Source organism: Asterias amurensis, chromosome 2 (assembly GCF_032118995.1).
Source record: "Asterias amurensis chromosome 2, ASM3211899v1".
NCBI classification, from domain to species: Eukaryota; Metazoa; Echinodermata; class Asteroidea; order Forcipulatida; family Asteriidae; genus Asterias; species Asterias amurensis.
This window is the reverse complement of record NC_092649.1, coordinates 5,181,392-5,200,557: the sequence shown is the minus strand read 5'-3', so window position 1 is coordinate 5,200,557 and position 19,166 is coordinate 5,181,392. Positions and strand designations below refer to the sequence as shown.

General features: G+C 38.5%; 3 long non-coding RNA genes across 3 annotated transcripts; 2 read left to right on the top strand and 1 right to left on the bottom strand.

Annotated features, from left to right (window-relative positions):
- The first annotated feature begins 6,519 nt into the window (after positions 1 to 6,519).
- Positions 6,520 to 8,549, top strand: LOC139951345 (uncharacterized). Its single transcript, XR_011787758.1, has 3 exons — positions 6,520 to 7,156; positions 7,863 to 7,972; positions 8,408 to 8,549. It is a non-coding gene; the product is annotated as an uncharacterized lncRNA (long non-coding RNA).
- Positions 8,550 to 8,658: 109 nt separating this feature from the next.
- Positions 8,659 to 11,025, bottom strand: LOC139951354 (uncharacterized). The gene is made up of 2 exons (XR_011787760.1): positions 10,745 to 11,025; positions 8,659 to 10,195 (listed from the first exon to the last, which is right to left on the bottom strand). It is a non-coding gene; the product is annotated as an uncharacterized lncRNA (long non-coding RNA).
- A 2,121-nt stretch (positions 11,026 to 13,146) lies between these two features.
- LOC139951351 (uncharacterized) lies at positions 13,147 to 16,200 on the top strand. Its single transcript, XR_011787759.1, has 3 exons — positions 13,147 to 13,292; positions 14,318 to 14,436; positions 15,244 to 16,200. It is a non-coding gene; the product is annotated as an uncharacterized lncRNA (long non-coding RNA).
- Positions 16,201 to 19,166: the final 2,966 nt, after the last annotated feature.

The window sequence follows — 19,166 nt, the reverse complement described above, 5'->3', positions numbered from 1 at the left end:
GCGATGTTACGCAGAGTGAATACGGGCGGGTTTTATACAACGGCGGTCTTTTTTTCGGAGTGAATGATTCGACTGCCTTGAGCAAGGCTACCTTTAGTAACGTAGTTTTAAAAGCACATTCTCAGTTGAATACCTCGGCTGAAGCCTTTTAATATGCATCTAAAAACAAACGAAGCACGAAACGTAGCAGACATAATTTTGCTACATGGGTGACATTTATTTCGTTATTCTCTTGTAACTTCGATGATTGGGCAAAAAAATTCACCGCTTAGTTATTTGATTTATGTGTTGCTATACATCAAGTGAGAAAACTGGTTTACCTAATGTGCCAAGTAACATGACATTTTTAGCAAACGTAGGCCTAAACCGCCTTAGAAGCGCCCTTCAATCACGCACAAGTTTAAACAAGGCAGGCTCGTTTTGTTAGCCAATCAGAGATGTTTATTTGTCAGTGATTCCCTTTTAGGTTAATCTAATGTAAGTATTAGTAATTTGTATTGTAGTATTACACTTTGCTAAGCAACATTTTGGTACACAGTTAAAGGAACACGTTAATTGCCTTGGATCTGTCGAGTTGCTCTTTGAAAAGCCTTTGAAGCCGTTTGTTATAAAAGGCATATGATTAGAAAGATATTTGAAAAGTACAATATAATGATCCACAAAAGCTTCGCTCGAAACTGCGTGGGTTTCCTTTTACCTCAAACACGGTCGGCCATTTATGGGAGTCAAACTTTTGACTCCAATAAATGGCCGACTGTGTTAGTTCGCAAAGTAAAAAGAAAACCACGCAATTTCGAGGCAAATGTGTGTGGATCATTGTATTCTAATTTAAAACAACTGTCTAACCAAATGCATTTCATAACAAACAAACGCTTTTCAAATACCAACTCGACCGTTTCAAGGCAAAGTGTTCTTTTAAAGCCATTGGACACTTTCGGTAAACAGTATTGTCCTAGGCCCACACTTCGTGTATCACAACTTATTTAGGCTCAATCTGTCATCGAAGTCGGGAGAAAATAACGGGAAAACCCACTTTGGTTTACGCACGTTTCGCCGTGTCATGACATTCGTTTAAAATAAATCCGTAATTCTCAAATCGAGAAGTGATATTGTTTTTATGTTTCCTCAAAAAAGTAAAGCATTTCATGGTACAATACTTCAAGGAAAGTCTTTTACCATTACCTACTGTAAACCCTGTAGGTTATTTGTAAATCTGTGAACTTTTATTTTTTGTCTGTACCGAAAGAGTCCAATGGCTTTAAGAGCAATCTTAGCTCCCTGGGAAGGTGTCAGTGACGATACAGAACCCTGCCCATTGTGGTAGGTAGGCGAGGCGGGTCGATAGATTGGTCCCTTGTCTTTATCCGCAATGAATAATTAAGTAAATGGTTCAAGCTACTCCCATTACCACCTAAATCATTGTTTGGTGTAAATTTACAGAGTTTTCAGTCTTTCAATCCATCAGCTGACTGTTACATTTACATGGTAAACTGGTGTGGCTCAAAGCGCCTTAGTACAGGTACCAGACTGCTCACAAACAGGGACTTAGACCTTGTACTCGCTTTGTATAAATCTTATATTTACATGGACCAACCTGTTATTGCAAAGATCTTCACGAGATACAGCATCAAGAAGACTACCTTGAACCCGTGAGACATCAATTGAAGACGTCTTCGTCACACCAGCGGTTAGAGGTTACAGACTTAAACGTCTCAAAGCTCTTAACAAAAGAAACAAAATATGTATTGACTTTTTAAATGTTATGATTTAATCAATTTGAAATGGATTTAAATCCAATAGTCAATTTATGTAATTCTCCTTCCACACCCCCAGTAAAAACAAAAACAAAATAACAACACATGTGTACATGTCCAAATGCAAAGCATTAATCTTGAAATAAGAAAAACCTACCCTTTTGGCAAGGACGACTTTTTAGGTCCTTTGTCAGCCAAAACCCCATGTTAGAGGGTCAACCCTTATGTCACATTAAGACAACATTATTTTATTGTGCACCTTCAATTGTCCTCCAAAGTCTGTAAAAAACGTTTTCAGTGCCTACAACATGAGGCAGACGCTCTGTTTTCTCCAACATTTTTATTAAATTGAACTTTGACCTTTGTTGACCTTTGACCCCTTTTAAAGACAAGATGGCGCCAATCAAAACTTTCGATTAAACCAGTAATTAGCGAATTAGCGCCAATTAAGGACCTTCTTAATAATAAGACTTTTCACCATTATTTAATTTCTGAAGTACAAAAATTATAGTAATTGGACCATGGCCGTTCGGTCCATGAAGACACTTCATGATAGCCCTCAACATCGACTTTTTGCATGAGTTTAGGCCCCCCCCCACAAAAAAAAACTAAAAAAATAGTTGTGTTGCGATCGCCACCCGTGGTTAGTTCCGCTAGGAGTATAGATTGCAATACAAAACCAAGACAAGACAAAACGCATTGTCCTACCCCCCCCCCCAACCAATAGATAATTATGCATGGAGTTGAAGGCCACACATAATAGAGCGAATGATACAGTCCCTGTAAATGTTGCGCCTCATTAAGGTCTCCGTTAAACAGCCTTGCACATCTTTTTTTTCTTTTTTCTTTTTTTTCCCCTTTTTTCAGAGCTAATATGGGGAGAGCATTTGAACGGTTAAAATGTTTCTTTTTTTAACGGTAGTCAAATGAAGTTGGAAGTAAGGTCAGATTATCACCCACCCGCCAAGATTTTCGAATGTTTGTTTTATCAACCATTTTTATTTCAAGCTTTGTTTCCCTTCAAACCATTATTTTCCAATGTTTTAACAACGGAAAATAATTAAAATTATTGTATGTTTTTCCCAATTGTTATTTTGCTTTCTTTTCACTGTCTATGTACATCCAATGTTTGGTTTACATTGTCTCTGCACCTTAAACATTTCTTAGATTAAATTGGCGCAACATAAATGCCTAATAATATCAGTATTATTATGATTTAATGAATGAAGTTTATAACAACAGCACAATACAGTTGTATATTTTAAGTTGTCTATGCTTCGATGCCATGAAGATCGATTTGCTAGAGCGAATGATTTTTTAAAGGAATATTTGGATTTCACTATACAAAGACAATTGGCTCTACACAATCCCAGTGAACGAATTTGTAAACAAAAATATAAATAGTAAAGCAATCACTTAATCTATATTTATTTTAAAGTACTCAAGTTTGTGATTAAATATCTTATCATAATTGAAATACAGAATACACCCAATTATCAAAAGGTGAAGATTGACATTTTCTGTGGACACACATTGAGGCCGTTATGCTTGAAATGACAGGGGTGGATTTCACAAAGAGTAAAGACAAGTCCTAACTCTTTGTTAAATCGACCCCTGTACCAATAACACCAAATTCATGGAGGGAAATAGACTCCATTTTGCACCGGAGCGAACAAAAAAGACAAAACAAAAAATGTTAAAATATTCTTCTGTTACTCTGTTATTGGATAGGTTTGAATAAAGTGTGACCTGATGACATAATTCTTCACAACGGTTCTGTAGCCTATATCTTCAAATCCAATCGCTGAAAATGAGGTTCCATGTTATTTATTTGTAAGTATTCTTCGAAGCTTTGCATGATGTGGAGAAATAAGAAGAAACTATAAATAAATAGTAAACTTGCGGGTTCAGTCATGTGTAAATCTCTCTCATGAGTGAGTGTTGGCTCCAGTCAGAAAAGACCAGGTTTGGTCTCGACGTTTCGAACATTGTACTCTGCTCGTCTTCAGGAGAAACTGAAGACGAGCAGAGTATACTGACCCAACCGGCTCTTTTCAGAGACAACACTCACCCGTACAGATTAAAAATAAAAAAAATAAAAAAATAATTCGACGAAATGAGTGGAGGTCCCTGCATTAAATAATGGAGCATTTTTGTACACAATCCCAGTCAACGAATTTGAAAGCAAAATTAAAATTATTAAAACAATTGTTTAATTTATTGAAATGTCGACATTCTAAGGATTATTTCAGTGTATATTTTTGCAACAAAATGACTAAACGTGTGTGTAAACTGCTTGAGCTTTTTGTTCGCCATTGACGTCTGTTTAATATCTGGGTTTAAAAATGTTCAGCAATTTTTCTCTTCATTTTTCTCGGAAAGCAGATAAGATAAACTAAAATCAACGATTTGTGGAGTTTAACCAATTTTGTGTCAAAGGTAAATTCTAACTTATTCCAATTTAATGTGTATGATTTGTATCGCTTGTGATTAGGTGCTTAATTAAATCTCGCACATCTTGGGTGACAGAGATAGGTGATACAAAATAATGTCGTTTGTCGAACCAGGTCATTTTATTATGTAAAAATACATTTCAAAAGGTTTTAATCTGTATGCTCTTATGCTGTTAACCACGCATCCTTGGTTCACAAGTTGTGAAAGAATAAACGCCAAGTGATGTTAGAGAATAAAACTGTGGAAAAGGGGTTTACATTTTGAGTTCTATATACATCAGCACAATGAACATACATGTGACATTTTCTAAGAACAACAATTTTTTGAGGAAAATTGCTCTTATAGTTTGTAATTAAAAACATATTGTTTCAAAAGGACAAATAGTCAAACTGCTTGTCCTTAAAATTAATCGTAATTGGAGCTGGGGGCTGGTTAAGCCGTGGACCGCGTAGCTTTGTCCAAGGCTCTTTACGCAAGCACCGGCTTGCTCTGACTTCACGAAATGCATAGATACTATACCGCACGGCACACAACAGTACTTGATACCGCGGGGTCGCGCCGGATCAGAGCCTTGTTTCCTTTGTAAACACGCCAGATTGTGGGCGCAGTTGCTGTATGCTAATATTTCCGGAAGGTGTATGCTCATTGGTCAATATAGGTGTGCCAATCATCTACCGAATGCACGGTTTGCACGCGAGACAGTTTAAAGTCCAAAGGTTAAATAGCCTTGCTCAAGGCAGTCGCATTATTCGCTCCGAAAAGACGCAGCTGTAAACCCACCCGCCGTATACCCAGTGCATGGTGTGTGCGATCACACCGAATGACCAACCCGTATACACACTGTCACATCGCACGAATACTGTTCACACAAGTCATCGCACTCGTACACCACTAACCGCATGCGGAGGCCGTCAGGCCGACAGCCTTGTCGGATCTGTATCTTCCCGTTTTAATGTGTTGTATTGAAAAAATTCCAATAGTGGACGAAATTGGGGGGGCTCGAGGATATGCTAGTATGCAGCTCATGAATATGTATATCGTTCGTCAGACCTATCAGACAACACAGGATGTGAGGCAAATGAATTATTCATTTTGACGTCCAATCACGCACTTCCCTTATCACGACCTTTGGACCCTATCATGCGTCCGTGGTGGTGGTGTGTGAGGTAAACATGTCTCGTCTTTCGCGGGCATTATGGTAATGAGCTGACCGTGGGAACTCTTCGCTTATTATAGTAATGAGGTCAGTGGCTTCAACACAGATCCTACAAGGCTGTCGGCCTGACGGCCTCCGCATGCGGATAGTGTACGGGGGCATCGTGTCGTGCGATGTTACGCACAGTGAATACGGGTGGGTTTTACGCACAGTGAATACGGTTGGGTTTTTATACAGCGGCGGTCTTTTTTCGGAGTGAATAATTCGACTGCCTTGAGCAAGGCTAAAGGTTAAACAGTGATAGTGACATGTGTACTACTGCATACTGTCAACAAACAAGCTCACATGTCTGTGTATTGTTTAGTCGTGTCGTGTAACAGCCAAAATGTTTACAGAAACACATCGTAGTTTTGATGCCTGTTGTTTTTGGCCATGACATGAGTTCCTAATAACTGTGAATGAAGATGAATGCATATAATTGCCCTGTAGAAGTTTCAGCTTCATTATTTGTCTAGATTTTTAAATAACCTGCCTGCAGAGGTCGTCCACTGAACAGCACGAAGGCATGCCCGCGCTAGTCTGACATGGCGATGAATACCACAACTAATGAATACGTTTTACCATGTTAAAATTATTTTCGACTCCTGAGAAAACAATTATTCTATATGACATTGTTTCACTCTGCATTTCTCAAACACAACACCCCAGCAATTAGTGTTTTAAAGAAACTGCTTGCTACCAGCATTATCTGCAAACCATTGAATGTAAATTATTGTGTTTGGTCTCCTATCAAACAGGAAGAAACTAATAAATTTTACTTGCAGCATTTTTCACATGATTATTACTCCAAAAGAATGTATTGTTTTGTTTTTATGAGAGTGGTTTTCTTGTCATTGAAATAATTATTTTATTTTACACCTGCACTATAATAGTACTCTTGATACATGTATAATTTTCACCTGCATGCCACATACAAAAACTTGACAATGACAATGATTTCAATTTGTTTTTAAATGATTTAATTTATTCTCAACTTAAATTTATAGTACCTCTTCTCCGATTACAAGTATCTCCATAAAATTAGTGTGCGAATATGGCAATAGGCAGAGTTCATTAAGCCTGATACATTATTATCCAAAATTTAAAGATGGACTATAACGGTACTCCTACATTAAAATCACTATCAGAACTTGTTTATGTTGTGTTCAGCTATCAATTCATTGTTGTGGTCATGTTTTTCTCCAAATAATTTTGCTACAATTTGACCGAAAAAATTTGACCTCGATTCTTCGATTTTGAAATTTCCCGCCCTGTACTGGTTCCCGGCTATTAAACCAACACTGAAATCCAAGCGGATTTGTAAACCAGCGGACGTCATGAACGCGGTCAAAAAATGGTGATGTCATACCCATGAAGCAACGAGAGTAAACAAAGATTACGCCATGTTACTCCGTGTGTTGTGTATGCGTTTTCATCCACACTATAGGTGTGCGTGTGTGCTACGAAGCTTTTTGTTTATAATGTATCAGCTATAAATACTGCCGACTATTTAGTTGTTTGTGGATGCACTAGAAGTTTCAAAGTGTGTGTAAGAAGCCTGGATCGATTCCGAAATTTAAACCTGTAACATCGAGAGCATTCAGGGGGATCTTCTACCACCAGGCCCCAGCCAGTGCTGCTTGTGCATGCTACGACGTCGGCGGGGTCCCTCTGCCGTGGCCCTGGTCGCAAGTGGCCGTGGAACAGCAAAAGAATCAAGTGGCATTACAGAAATGAGAGGGAGAAAAGCCTGGTTAAGTACTTGTTAATAATTTTTTTAAATCTTCTACTGAGAAACTATCTCCATTATTAATTCAGGCCCAATAGGCCTAAAATAAATGTACATGTAATTGTAATAAGAAAAATAGTAAACAATCTCTACCCTTTTCATGCAAGGAACAATCATCTTGTTGTCAAATGACACGATGTGCATGCTCTGAATCTGACCCGACTACCATAAAATAGCTACATAGTGTATTGACTCTGTTGAGTGATGAATCCATGTAGCCACCCAAGTGCTTTAGGCATGTTTATGCCCTGGTTTTCCGTTTCTGGCATGTTCATGCTCAACCATGTGTGAACACTATATTAGTCCATTTAAAATTGATTGTTACAGTTAACAGTTTATTGGCCTTGCTGACATGTATTTATATTGGTCTATGCTGGATTGCTGGACATTGTTTTTGCCAAAGCTGCCTAAGAATTGTTCGCTTTTTTTTTTTAAGGCACAGCTCAAAAATATGTTCAAACTCCCATCCATATAATTGCCCATCCATGGTCATTCAGAATTTTTCTCTCCTAATTCAGGAATTACCAATTCCAGAGAAGTTTAGTCTGAAGTTTTCCTATAGCTGTGTTTATTGGCTTGGCACGGTTAATTATGGAGTATTTACTATATTTGAATTTGTAAAATAAGGCCAGTTCTTTTTTATTTTTTGTTTTTATATTTTTTTGTACAGAAATAACTCGCAGCTCTACACTACAATGAGAATGCAGGACGAAGACAATGCAGTACGACATGCTAGCCAGAACTAGAAATGGAGACCTAAGATTCTCAATAGCACTTTAGGTAAGTAGTAGGCCTATGCATGCAAATTTTCAGAGGATCAGATGATTTCTTCATTTTTAGTTTTTCAGCTGCCCCTTCGAAAACTGTTCACGGTGGAGGGGGGGGGGGGGGGGGGGGAGGGGATGGGGTGTTGAATCGCAAGAACCCCCCCCCCCCCCCACCTCGATCTGTACCTGAACAGTTTTGTACTAGGTGTAGATCTGGGGGAGGGGGGTGGTTGGAGGTCATGTTTTCTATCAGACATAAAGAAAACCTGCCCCCTTGGTTTTGTTGCATGTGGACTCCCTTTTTACTGGTTTTGCGTTAACTCAAAAGAGAGATTGTCAGTACATGGTGTTACGTCAAACCTTCCGAGATTGTATTTCTGCCTTGTAAATTTTCAAGAAATCCCACATAACGATTATTTGGTTTTGTTTTTTATTTTTCATTAAACAGATACGCAAAGAATGCATGCACAATGCACTTGTTCATTGTCAGCAGGGTGACAATAAGACATGAAAACAACTCCATCCGCAGCTGATGTGTAACCCCCGTGTCATTGACATCAACCTTCACCAGCCGGAAAAGGATGCAACAGCTTTTTTTTTTTTTTTTGGGGGGGGGGGGTGGGGGTTCAAAGGTAGTGGGTTCAACTTTGTTTGAAGAAAGAATGACCTGTGTCCAGTTTCATGGATCTGTTCATCACCAAATTCTGCGCTTATGATCACCGTTCTCTGCTTACGTCCAAACGCTAAATTCGTGAGCTTACTTTGTAAGCGTAGAATGCCTGGTATAAACCAACTATGCATCCATGACCGGCAAAAGCCAAAATTCGCTGGTAACCTGTGAAACGCGCTTGATGTAAGCACAGAATTCCCTGCTTCCGCAAGTGCCGATTCTTTGTTTACAGTATGCAGATCCATGAAACTGGGCCCTAGCTAGCCTGTACACATTGATTTTTTGGTGTTTTTTTTTGGTGGGGAGGGGGTGGAGGGGTCCATGGTAGTAGAATCAACTTTGTTTAAAGAAAGAATGACCTGTGCCCAATTTCATGGATCTGTTCACCACCAAAATGTGCGCTATGATCACGGTTCTCCGCTTACGTCCAAAGGCTAAATTTCTGCGCTTACTTTGTAAGCGTAGAATGCCTGGTATAAACCAAGTATGCACCCATGACTCGCAAAAGCCAAAATTTGCTGGTAACCTGTGAAACACGCTTGACGTAAGCACAGAATTTCCTGCTTCCGCGAGTGTCGATTCTTTGTTTACAGTAAGCAGATCCATGAAATTGGGCCCTAGCTTGTACACATTGATGTGGGTTTTTATTTTTTTTTTTATATATATATATATATTTTTTTTTGGGGGGGGTAACCAGGGTAGTACAATCAACTTTGTTTAAAAACAGAATGACATGGTCTGTACACAATGATTTTATTATATTCTTTTAATGTACAACTTAGTTTACAATTTACAAAGAGAACCACAGCTAACTAGGTACATAACATGGCTTAGGTTTTATTTTTTTGGGGGGAGGGGCGTTGACAGGGTTGTATAGTTAACTTTTTTTGATGACGGAATGTTCAGATGATTTCACTATCACTAGGCAACCTTTTTTCAATTTTGATATTTTAAACTCAAAAATAAACTATTGTCGTTTGCAAATACATACAGTTTTAGTGTTGTCGTTATTATGGAGGTGTACATGGCTTCTGTTTTTTTGTTTTGTTTTTATATTTCTGCTAACCAAGTTGAATGTTGTTACCATGTTAATCATAGTGTATTGTTGACAACAGGGGACAGTTTATTGCACATCGGTGCTAAATTAATCAATTTGAACCACACACCTAATTTTATAAGCCATAGTAATTTACATTTTGTGTCTTTCAGAGGGGTGGGCGTGGTTCAAATTAAATTAATCAATTTGAACCACCCACCCATCTGGAAGAAACAAAATGAAATAATATACATGTACATTTATACGTAAATTATTATGGCTTATCAAATTATTTCTCACTCCCTCTGGATCATTATAACTTGGAAAATTGTTATGACTGAAGACAAATAAACCAAAGCAAAGCTGCCTAATCCGTTGGTGGATACGAAAATCCTTCCACTGTACTGTTCATGAGGGTTTGGAAACGTCCTTCGTGTTGCTGCCATCAAACATGATGTCAGTGGCAGCGGTTGAACGGACAAGATAGTCCTAAGCTCACCACTTGCTGATAATCATCATTGCAGTGTTTTCTGTAAAACAAAACAAAATAATTCATACAAAATTATTAACAAAACAATTCATACAAAATTATTAACAACAGATTTGTGGTTTGCATGGTGAAGTGTTAATATTGCATGTGTGTACCTGAATTGCTTTAAAACTATACCCATGCCAGAATGCAATCATAATCCAAAGTAGCAGTTACATACATGTACATGAGATATTTGTGTAGATGCACATGTGTCAACCACCACGCAGTTACTTGGTGGAGAAAAACAACAACATAGGTTATCTACAATATCAGTTTAAATTGATAATGTATGAATTTTGCCAACAAAGTATAAAACGCAAGACAAAAATTACCCCTCCCCTCACATTTCTACTGCCTAAGTCAATGCATGTGTTGTTCACATACATGTATTATAACGTGAATGGAGGTAAACAATAAACCTTGTCCATCATGTTCGTGCATGTTTTAATTTAGTCAAGGATAGCCTTCAACTATTTTTGGGAGCAGAAATAAACCGATCAAACGAAGCATCATTCAGTATAATTCATGAAACGTTTTGTGGCCTTACCAGCCTGTCTTTAGCCGTCGATCATCAGGGTTTGGCTCATCGTCTTCGGCCTGACGATCATCGTCCCCGGGCTGGTTAACTACATGTACTCATAACACGTCTTCGGCTTCTCTCTCGTCCGGTGAGCTCCCCTTATCGCTAGAGCCCTCACTTTCCTCTGAAGTGCCTCCTTGACATGCCTTTTCCTCATCTATACTGTGGTTTTCCCAAGACCCGCTGCCATCGGACATTTTCGCTGTTTTTTTGTGTCAAAAAAATCCAGCCTATAGTGTCCGATGTTATTCCACATTCAATGTACATGTAAATTGCACGCACACGATCGACCTGACACACAGTGTACAGAGCTTCGGTACGTGGTGTGACGTCACACATTGTGTATGAATGGTTCGTGGGTCACCGGCTTTTGCCGAAACTGAGTTTTCTGGGTCGGAGTACGCCGCGCGAATTTGTGTTTTTTTTTGCATGAAGGAAAAGGTTTTATTGAATACTACTAAAATATCAGTCCTTATTTTACATTTCTTGTACAAAAATAATAATATTGGCTATATCAATAATCTGTTATAGTCCATCAGTAAAATTGCACAATGTACACTGTAAAAAGTGGCCGCACTTCATGCACTTGTAGGTGCATGGGAATTGGTACTAGCTGCACATAAAGTGTGCATGTAGTTGCATATTGACACCTGAGAAGCTTGATGCGATGTGAAATAGCTGAAGAGCAACACCTCATGTGCTTGATGAAGCAGTGATGTACCTGAAGTGATAGCTTATACAGATTCTGACTATACTTAAGGCACTTGAGGTACTTAGGTTTAGCGTGTGTGTGTCATTTCATACCTCACGTGTAATAAAACTCTCACCTCAGCCAACGGCCTTCAGCTGAGCTGCTTTTTGGCACACCTGAAGCACATCATGTATTTAACACAAAAAACGTGTACTACCTCAGGCACCAAGGTAGCACTTGAAAAGCTTGATGCGATGTGAAATGTTGAAGAGCAACACCTCATGTGCTTGATGAAGCAGTAATGTACCTGAAGTGATAGCTTATACAGATTCTGACTATACTTAAGGCACTTGAGGTACTTAGGTTTAGCGTAATTACATATGTGTGTCATTTCATATGCCTCGCGTGTAATAAAACTCCCACCTCAGCTAACGGCCTTCAGCTGAGCAGCTTCTTGGCACACCTGAAGCACATCACGTATTTGACACACCAAAACGAGTACTACCTCAGGCGCCAAGGTAGCACCTGCTGCACTATGAATACCGCTTATATAAATACACAGATAATTGAAGTACATCAGGCGCCAAGATAGAACCTCTTGCACTATAAACACCGCACTTGTAAAAACGCACCAATAATTAAAGTGCCTCAGGCGCCAAGGTAGCACATGATGTAGGCCCACTATGAACACGGCGCTCATAAAAGTATACCACAAAGGGAAGTACCTCAGGCGACGGTTACACATGATGCACTACGCCTAAAAAAAAGCACACACATTATAATTGAAGTATTGCAGGTGCCTATTGATATCACCTGATTCACTATGAATACCTCGCTTATAAAACAACGCAACCATCAAGTATTTCAGGTAACAAGGTATAGCACTGATGTATTATGAATAGGCCTACCTCGATTATAAAGAAGTGAAGTAGGCCTACCTTGGGTACCAATATAAGTACCTGGTGTAGCCTACTATGGTTGCATCAGGTGGCAAGGATAGCACCTGATGTGAGTCCTGGGAGTATAAAAAGGATTTGTGAGTGCATGGGCGGGCCGGGCAAGGGGAGGGCTGGTGGTCATCTTCACGAATTTCATGCCGTCAGAAATCTAGAGCCCGCGTATCCCAATATCACAATGGTGGCTGAAGCACCTGAAGCAATATCCCGGCCTTTTTGATCACATGACAGGGTCTTACAATGTTGGCTGAAGCACCTGAAGCAATATCCCGCCCTTTTTGGTCACATGACAGGGTTTTACAATGTTGGCTGAAGCACCTGAAGCAATATCCCGCCCTTTTTGATCACATGACAGGGTCATTGGTGTATTAAGTTTTACAAAGACGTTTACAATACTTTTATTTTACAATAATCAGTTGGCCTAAAATTCTATAAAACTATAGAACTGCCATTTTGACTATGTGGATTATGTATAAAAATAAAGTAGTTTGAGCTGGCATGCATCACCATTTTTAAATAATGAATTATTTTAAAAACTTGATTTTTCTTCCTCCTGCGCGCGCACGGCACACTTCACTACGCGGCTGTCGACATGTCCTAACACGTAACCGCGTTACGCGAATGCTGCGTGTGTATGTGTGTGTAATATAGTACATGTGTATTTTGTGTGTAATGAACATAATGTACATCGCAGTTAGTTTGTTTGAAGTATTGCACTAGCGGCCTGCCATCACACGATAGCTAAATAACAAAAGCATGGCGTCCAGTGTTGAACTTTCTGAGCTACAACAGCTGAAGTCAACTAAAGAATCGTGTGAATTTCTGCGAACACCTTCAATTCCAGAGGACGTTGTTGACAAATTTTAGAGTAAGTATAATATTATGGCTGGTGTAAATTATTGTTCCCAAGTATTAAACAAACAAATTTTCTCTTGCATATTGCACAGTCATGTTGACGGTACAGACATTGTCATGACGACATGCATGATGACGAATGGGCATGATGATGAAGATTGAATGATTGATAGGTTCATATACACAGTACTATTCTCTATGGCCATATGCCTATTATAAAGTGTTAATACCCTGGTTGTACTTGCTGGGGAGAGATGCAGAACTATAAGGTTTATGTCTGGTTTGTATTTTTACCCGAAAACGGCATCAAGTCGCGTACGTTCTGATTCCCATTGACCAGCGCGCTGGTACACGGCACTAACGTACTGTAACTCGGTACGTACAGTAATATTCCCTGACAACCAGCGGGCGGCCTTTGCGTAAACATTAAACTTTAATTTAAATTACTTTCTTTAAAATTTATATGACAAACAAATATTTTTTGTTTGGATTTTGTGGAAAATTAGACTCAACATGACATGAAAGAGGCATAGATAACATAATTCGGGTCAGCACACTGATTGAATGATACAATCATCCTGGGCCCAATTTCATAGAGCTGCTTTTAAAAGCAAAAAAAATTGCTTAGTAAAATCAGATTTATACCGGCCAAGACTCCACTCAATTGTAATGCTAAGTAAACAACAGCTTAATACTGGTCATGAGCAATGTATATGGCAGGAAATTTTGGCCAGTAACATGTGTAAAATAAGCGAGCTATTTTCGTGCTTAAGCAAATTTTTTGCTGAAGCAGCTCTTTGAAATTGGCCCCAGATCATGTCAAACAAAATACATTTTTTCTACTACTTTAACTATCTACTTGCAAGAGACATTTTATGTGTAAACAAAAAACAATTTTTTATGGGTATTCGGTTCTTTTGTTTTATTTAAAATAAGCTTTTATCATTTTAAGTAACACAGATATTTAAAAAATATGGTATGTATTCCAGATCTGCTGATTAAAACATTAAAAATGCAATGCATGTTTGATATGTACAGGTGAGGGAATTTGTGGTGAAGTTCTACCACTATCATTGGCAGAGTTGATGGAACTGGCACCTCGTATCGGACCATGTCGAATACTGCAGAAGTGAATCCCTCAGCTCCTTGGATACTTGGTAAAAGTTATTATTTAATCACTGATTGTAAATTATGCCACATCAGTGTTTGTTATGTCTTTTTAGGACAAATTTAGAAGTCTGCTTTTCTAAGCACCTTATAGAAAAACACAAATATGTTGCAGGTTTCATCATCAAATGTGGTTATTGTGAAGCCACATATGTGAAATATGATTGCTTTCGGAAACACATGTATCGTAAATATCAAAATGAGCTGTCACTGGAGAGGAACATTTCTGAAGATGACTTGAGTGATAGGGAAAATCCTATGGATGAAGTTGATCATATTGACAACGAAACCACCAGTGGGCCATCATCAATAGGGCAGTGTGCATCATACATTCTTCAGTTACATACCTCTAAAAATGTATCACAGACTGCTGTAGATGTAGTTGTTGGTATCACCAAAGAACTTATCTCAAATATAAATGATATCAATTGTCAGAAAGTTACGGAACATCTTCATTCAGTTGGTGTCAACACAGACAATATTGACCTTGAAGGTATTTTCACTGATAACCCATTTTCTGGTCTGGAAACCAGGGCAAAGCAAGACAAGTATTTTGAATCAAAAATGGGTTACATCGCACCAGAAGCAGATGAAATTGGAACAAAGTATGTTGTAAAAAGAACAAAAAACAACAAACGTTCAATGTTTTCAGAGGCTGTGTTTGGCTATTACAGACTAACAAACAACCGGAAAAACAGACTAACAAACAACCGGGAAAACAGACTAACAAACAAGAAAGCCACTGCTCAATTACTGAATCAAACATATTCACTCTATTTTCGTATCTCTTCCTGCAGCTCAACTCGGACTCCATGGACTCGAAAGTAATTGGCCAGACATCACCTAGCCTCGTCATTACAACTGATGATAACCTTGTCATGTCGTGGGCGGACCCTTGTTGAGATGCAGGGGGAAGGTGCGTTGAAGAGGGGACTGCGGTGCTTATGGCAACCTACTACATCCTTGATTTTGAGTATCCTGCTCGATGATGCTGAAATTCATACAGCACTACCTGATGGGCAGGATAGTGAAGGACATCCCCAAGTCGATCAAAACATTGTGCTCAAAGGCTGGAGTGGCTAACAGTGTGGATTAAGCGGTTGGGTGAGACAAAGCTATGCTTTGTGGTTAAGTAGAAGTAAGGTTTGGGGTAGTGCCATGTGAATATTTCTTGAGTGTGTGTCACTCAAAGTTTCGACCAGGAGCAATTTCGGACAAGAACATTTGTTGAACTAACTTTCCCGAATGCTGCATGTGCAGTCAACTATGGTAGGTCTTCGTTACTAAACAAATTAATGACAGTAAAAAATTATTTTTCATAATCTTGCCATGGATTTTTGGTGCACATATATTCTCGACACATCGACAGTAAGGGAGTTGAATCTGTTTGATACGTTGATTTGCTTTGCTAATATTTTCACTTGGTGCTACCCCAAACCTTGCTCCAAAAAGTCTCCTGATGTATAGCTGTTTAGGCTGTATACTCTTTGTGTACAATTATCTTAATTGCCAATACTTTATGTTCACCGAACTTTGAAACTGAGGATTATGCAATAGGTATTTGAATTTAACCCTCCTTTGTAAACAGTACAATTTGTTATGAAGTTGTTTGACCCCTTCAATTTTCCTGGTTTTGAGGGTTTTGAAAGGTCGACTAAATGTGTCGCTATGTATAGTACAGTACAATTTGTCATAAAGTTATTTGACATGCCAAAACTTTTCCAAAAAAAAGCAACCCTACACCCCCCCCCCTAACCCCCATCTTACACCCTACCCCACTCTGCCCCCCCCCCCCCCCCCCCCGGTTTTTTGGTGTGGTAAAAAAAGGTAATTCTACACTCCAATCACACCCATTCCCCATTGTCACCCCATGTGTCCTGGCTTGGGAAAAAAACAGTCAATCTTGCACCCCAAACACCCTGCCAGACCCATCCTCTTCCCCATCCCACCCTCATGCTCTTATTTGGTTAAAAAACTACACAAAAAACAATCAATCCTACACCCCCCTCCCCCACAAAAACTCCTCCCCCACCCCCACACCCAACAGTATATGGAGGGTTAATTTAATAGAACAAGTGAAAAAAGTTGGAACAACGTGCCATTTTTTTCAGCAGCATAACCCAAACCATTATTTAATTCAATGATCATTAGAGTAGACAGGAACCAACTTGTTGACAGATTTCTGAAAGAGCACAATATTAATGGTTCAAAGATTTTGAGGTAATTTTTGGTGAATATTTCTTGGACAGATCTTGATTCAGAAAGCGTAAGATAAAACAATTTCCTCATCACTTTATATTTAAAGGATTTCATCTTGCCAATTTGTGTTCACACAAACATTTCAACAGCTCTTTTTAAAATAAAAGTGGGCATATTAGTGACAACAATGACCTTCTAACACATATAGACATAGTAAAACTTAAATTAAGGTGTGTTTTTTATGAGCCACGTTTGGAACCATCAAACATTTGCCTTTTCTCGCCTAAACGTGTTTTTATCGTGTTTTATGAGCATTCAAATGTTTTTAGAATGTTTCATGACATTACAAAAATTGATCATTTGCAAATTTTGATAATAAGGTGTCTTTTTAAAACTCGTAATTTAATCAAGAACAATTGTAACTTTTTACTTTGAATTTCAAGTTGTGTTGTTAAAGTTTTCAGTATAATTATGACATGCAAATGGTGTCCTGTATTCGAACATTGTTTGTTATCTAATAAGTGGTTTACAAGATTTCAATGTAAAGTATACATATATTTTTTTCTAATAAATCATTTCAGAGTTGATATTTCATTTTTAAATTGTCACTGTTTTTTCTGGGACAAAAGTAGTGCTAGTCATTATGTGCTAGTCATTATGTGCTAGTCATTATGTGCTAGTCATTATGTGCTAGTCAACACAACTGACACATGAGGTGCATGAAATAAGTGCCTCAAGTGTTCATGATTCTGGGACAAATATCTATCACCTGAGGTGGGCCTAAATCATTACCTGTACCACATGAGGCACTAGGAGCACCTCAGGTGTTCATGATTTGAGGACAAAAGTGGTGCTAGTCAGCAGGTGCTAGTCAGCAGGTGCTAGTCAGCCGGTGCTAGTTCCAAATTTTACTATCACCTGAGGTGGGCCCAAATCAATACCTGTACCACATGAGGCACTAGGATCACCTCAAGTGTTCATGATTCTGGGACAAAAGTAGTGCTAGTCATTATGTGCTAGTCATTATGTGCTAGTCAGCAGGTGCTAGTTCCAAATTTTACTATCACCTGAGGTGGGCCCAAATCAATACCTGTACCACATGAGGCACTAGGAGCACCTCAAGTGTTCATGATTCTGGGACAAAAGTAGTGCTAGTCATTATGTGCTAGTCATTATGTGCTAGTCATTATGTGCTAGTCAACACAACTGACACATGAGGTGCATGAAATAAGTGCCTCAAGTGTTCATGATTCTGGGACAAATATCTGCTGTCCCACAAGTGCATGATGTGCGGTCCATTTTTACAGTGTACATGATGCAATCATTAACTTTAACTGGGTTTCAATTTCCAGGCAAGCATTCAAAGACTGTGGCTCATTACTCTGATGTTAGTTGGTAATGGGGAATTCAGAACAAATTCATGTACTAACAAAAATGATTTTTAAAGCGGGATGATTCAAAACAATGTATATAAAAATGTTATATCAATCGCTTGCCAAGAATACTTTCACATAAAGCCTTCAATTTAAATGTCGGTATTTTTTTTAAACCACAGAGAAAGCCTTCAACTTAAATGTCGGTATTTTTTTAAACTACAGAGAAAGGCTTAAATGACACTCGTTTTGTTTTGTTTTGTTTAGTGGAAGGTTTCAGTAAAAATAAATACAACCTTAGATTTAAAACCAATACTTGAATTGGGCATTTCTAGGGCATATCAGAGCATTCAAGAGCATTTTCTTGAGTTGTACATTTTGGTAGACCACTTGTTAAGGACATTTTTCAGTAGAAAGTTTAACCATGCTCATGATCATACATGCTCAGTTAAAGTCATCTGATTGCACGACTCAAGTTCACGATTAATTTGGCACAGGTGTCACAACAAAGATACATCAAGATTTATGTTGATGCATCTGCTGAACCATTAAGATTGGTAATCACTTCTCAATCTCTTCGTCTCCAATTTTCTGTATTGAAGAATGCCTTCATCTGATCATCGGCTTTCAAGCACTGATGGGTGTCCATTGTTAAAGCAGCTGTTAATGACATCTATGATCTAGTTAAGCTGTCATCAGTGTCGTCAATGGTGATACATAGGACTTGCCTCATTACTTTGCCTACAGTGGTCAACAAGAAAGACAATTTTTTTAATTTTATTACAAGAGTGAAATAAGGGGTAAAGTGCATTTTTATAATAAAATAATTATACTTTTGCAAAGAAGCTAATGTTGTTAAGACACATGTGGATACTATTTTTAGGCTAGTGACATAATTATGAAGCAAACATGTTTCATTCCAGTCAACGGTCACAACAAAGCAATGGGCAAAAGACCAACAGAGGTGCATGTCAATGTTCGCAAATACTTGGCAATTACTATCGACTGTTTCAAAGAATAATGTCAACACGGTTTTCTTTAATTACCAACAGACATGCTTCAACCATTCCATGAATGTTCCATGGAGGTACCTCCATGAATGTTCTAACAAATATTGTCATCGTGATCGTACCGGCCAAACTAAAGCT